Raw genomic sequence first — 4744 nt, 5'->3', positions numbered from 1 at the left:
AGAGAAAAAGCATTAGGTTGTTTATTTGGGCTCATTCTTATTATTGGAGATAGGCCTGTAATGACATGAACTTTCCTCTTATGACCAGTTTGCCATGTCCCAAAAGATTTGATATATTGTACTATCATTATCATTTTTTATATGTATCTCTGGATCTCTCTTTTTATTTCTTCTCTGACCCAGTCATTCTTCACTAGCATGTTGTTTAATTTCCATGTATTTGTGGTTCTTCCTGCTTTATTTCTGCAGTTGATGTGCTGGTGTACAGTAGGGTGTTTTTTGTTGAGTTTTAGATGTTCAGCTTATTGTTGTTTCAAGGGGAGAGATCTGAGGATGTCTCTTACTCCGACATGTTTTTCTGACTCCGAAACTATTTTTTTTCCCATTGTCTGTTCTTGGAATCTTTGTCAAAGATTAATTGACCAAATATGTGTTGGTGTGTTTCTGAGATCTCTGTTCTATTACATTCATCTATATTTCTTGTTTATGCCAGTACAGTACAGTTTTGGCTTTGTGATACAGTTTGAAATCAGGAAGTCTGATGCCTCCAGCTTTGCTCTTTCTCAAGATTGACTTGGCTGTTCAGGGTCTTTTGTGGTTTTTATGAATTTTAGGATTGTTTTTCTGTTTCTGTTTTAAAAAATGCCATTGGAATTTTGATACTGATTTCACTGAATCTTTAGATTGCTTCCAAAAAACATTTAGAACTAATAGACAAATACAGTAAAGTTGCAAGATACAAAATCAACATAAAAATTAGTTGTATTTCTACACACTAACAACAAAATAACTGAGAAAAATGAAAAAAAATCCATTCACAATAGCATCAAAAACAATAAAATACCTAGAAATAATCAAGGAGGAGAAAGATCTGTACAATGAAAACTATAACACATTGATGAGTCTCAAAAAAATCGAAAGATATCTCATGTTCTTGGATTGGATGAGTTAGTATTATTAAAATGTCCAAGGATTGGAAGATCAGCTCCCTTCTTGGATTTGCTAGCACAGCTGAGTGGGGAATTGGAACACTGCCACCTGCTTCTGTGGGCTGAAAATGGGATGGAATAGAAGATCAGTTCTTTGCTCAGCCCCACTGGAACCACAGGGGAAGTGGTGAGATTGTTAGTATGATTTTTTTCTTTGATGTTTGTCTGTAGTGGGATGGGAATTGCCAGAAAGAATTTATATTTTTAGGCCACCCTCCTTCTGGCCCTTTGCCTAAGGGAAACAGGTTTTCCTTAGAGCTTTGTCTGTGGCTGTTTGCAGTACTGCACTGGAAACTTCTACAGCACTCTATCTTGGATATATGTAAGACAATAAGGAAGTTCAGGGAATTCATTTATGTGTTGTTCTTCAACTTCTGTAGTCCCTATGTTGTCTATCTCTTTTCCGCTTTTCTGAGTCTTTCAATGTCCGTTTATTGTGTTATGTCCAAGGTATTTAGTTGTAAGAGGGAGGACCTAGGAAGAAAAGGGCTACTCTATCTTGGCCAGATTATATAACTTTTAGAAACAGGGAAATCTAATGTTTGGTTTTAGAACTCAGAATAGGAGATAGTCTTGAGGGAATAGTGACTGGAAATGGACATGAGGAGATGGTTCAGGGATGGTGACAAAATACTGTTTCTTGATCTGGGCAATAATTATACATGCATGTTCAATTTGTGAAAATTTACTGAGCTGTATTCTTATGATTTGCATACTTTTCACATAGATACTATGTTTCAATGAAATGTCTTAACAGTGATGGTGTAAGTATATTATTAGAAACAAAATTATATGTACCACTTAATGTCAAGAAAAACAATAGTTTACAAAGTATATGGTATTTCTAAACATTTTTGTAAAGATATTTGTGATTGTGTGTGTGTTATACACAGAGGAAAATATAGGAGGCTACACTACAAAATATTTACAGTGGTCATCTCTGACTAGTGACATTTTAGTTTTTTTCTGTCCTAATATATTTTTTTATGTTCTGACTTTCTTATCATGAGCAAGAGATACTTTTTTTATTTATCTTATTTCTAATTAAGTATGTGATCAAATTTATAAAAGCTAACGTTTTTACCACAGTGATTGGAATATAATGTGTATTCAATAAAGATTTGTTGGATGAATTTCATGCGTTACATATTCAAAGGCATATATCATATATTTGATTTCAAAAATAAATAAGACAATGTCCTCACTCAAAAAAAAATTGCTGTCTAGGAAAGTTTAACTTCTTTAGCTGTGTTTTTAATGCAAATTTAACCTATTATCACTAAATAAAAGTCTAATGTGATTTAAAAAATTTTCCCAGTAATTTAAAAAATTGTGGCAAATACACATAACTTAAAATTTACATTTTTTAACATGAACTTATATTGACACACAATTGTCACCAAATTCTCTAGTTTACATTAGTGTTCACTCTTGGTGTTGTACATTCTATGGCTTTTGACGAATGTATAATGAGATTTATCAATCATTGTGATATCATACAAAATAATTTCACTGCCCTAAAAATGCTCTGTGTTCTGTCGATTTAACCCCCTAACCCATGGCAACCACTGATACTTTTATTGTCTTCATAGTTCTGTTTTAGAATGTCATGTATTTGAAATCATGTAGTATGTAGCCTTTTCAGTTTGGCTTATTTCATGAAGTAATATACATTTAAGTTTCCTCCATGTCATTCCATGTCTTAATAGTTCATTTCCTCTTAGTGCTGAATAATATTCTATTGTCTGGTTGTACCATAGTTTATTTATCCATCCTACTGGACAACTTGACTGCTTCTAAGTTTTGGCAATTGTGAATTAAGCTGCTATAAACATCCATGTGCATATTTTTGTGTGGATATGTTTTTGATTCATTTGGGTAAATACCAAGGAGCGTGGATGCTGGGTCATATGGTAAGAGTATGTCTAATTTTGAAAGGAACCATCAAACTGTTTTCCAAACAAGCTATAGTATTTTACTTTCCCACCAGTAATGAATAAGAGTTCCTTTTGCTCCACAGCCTCACCAGCATTTGGTGTTGTCAGTGTTTTGGATTGGGTCATTCTAATAGGTGTATAATAGTATTCCATTGTTGTTGAACTTATTTTCATGTGCTTATTTGCCATCTGTATGTCTTCTTTGGTGAGGAGTTCATTCATATTTTTTGCCCTTTTATTTAAATTGGGCTTATTAAAAAAGCTTTATTGAGGTATAATTGGTACACAAAAATGTTGCATATATTTAATACATGCATTTTGATGAGTTGGGACACATGCATACACCCATAATATCATCACCACAATTAAGGAACTAAACATATCCATCACTTCCAAAAATTCCCTTGTACTCTTTTGTTTTTTTCTTGTTGGGGGGTGGAGAAAACCACTTAACATGGGATGTATACTTTTATATTTTAAATTGCATAATATTGTATTGTTAACTATGTTGTACAATAGATCTCTTGTTGAGTTTTAAGAATTCCTTATATATTTGGGATAAAAGTTCTATATCAGATGTGTCTTTGGCCAGCATTTTCTCCCAGTTGGTGGCTTGTCTTCTCATTCTTTTGACATTGACTTCTGCAGAGCAGAAGTGTTATTTAAAATTTATTTTAATGAAGTCTAATTTATCAGTTATTTCTTTCATGGATCATGCCTTTGGTGTTGTATGTAGGGTCATAGTCATACCCAAGATAACCTAGATTTTCTCTTATGTTATTTCCTAAAAGTTTTATAGTTTTGTATTTTCCATTTAGGTCTATGATCCATTTTGAGTTAATTTTTGTGAAAGGTGTAAGTACTGGGTCTAGATTTATTTATTTGCAAGTGGATGTCCAGTTGTTCCAGCACCATTTATCTAAATGGCTATTCTCTCTTCATTGATGTCTTTGTTGCCTTGTCAAGGATCACTTCAATTTATTTGTGAGAGTCTATTTCTGGTCTCTCTGTTCTGTCTCATTGATTTATTTGTCTATTCTTGTACCAATACCACATCGTCTTGATTACTATAGCTTTATAGTAAGACTTGAAGTAGAGGAGTGTCAGTCCTCTAATTTTGTTCTTATCCTTTAATATTGAATTGGCTATTCTGGATCTTTTTCTTCTCCATACAAAGTTGAATCAGATAGCCAATAACCACAAAATAACTTGCTGGGTTTTGACTGTTATTGCACTGAATCTATATGTCAAGTTGAGAAGAACTGACATCTTGACAATATTGGGTCTTCTTATCCATGAACATGGAACATCTATTTATTTAGTTCTTCTTTGATAACTTTCATCAGAGCCTTGTAGTTTTCCTTATATAGATCTGGTACATATTTTCTTAGATTTATACATAAATATTTCATTTTTGGGTGCAATATAAATATAGCTGACCATTGAACAATGTAGGTGACTATAGTTAATAATGCCGTATTATATATTTGAAAGTTCTCGTTACAAGAAAAAATTGCAACTGTGTGTATTGGTGGATGTTAGCTTACAGTGGTAATCATTTTGCAATACATACATATATCAAATCATTATGCTATACATATAAAATTAATAATGTTATATGTCAATGATATCTCAATTAAGAAAACAAGATAGATGATATGGGGCAAAATGGCATAAATGATAGAAGCTTTGCTCATCCTCTTTTGCAACCATATCAAAGTTGAGATGGAAACACGGAGCAAGCAGCAAACAGAATCACCTGGGGGTCTAGATGAACAGAAGTCATACAACTAGGGAGACAAATAAGAAATCACTCTG

This window comes from Pteropus alecto, unplaced genomic scaffold (assembly GCF_000325575.1).
Source record: "Pteropus alecto unplaced genomic scaffold, ASM32557v1 scaffold365, whole genome shotgun sequence".
In the NCBI taxonomy this organism is placed as follows: Eukaryota; Metazoa; Chordata; class Mammalia; order Chiroptera; family Pteropodidae; genus Pteropus; species Pteropus alecto.
The sequence above is the reverse complement of the archived record's forward strand: the minus strand, read 5'-3'. Positions refer to the sequence as shown.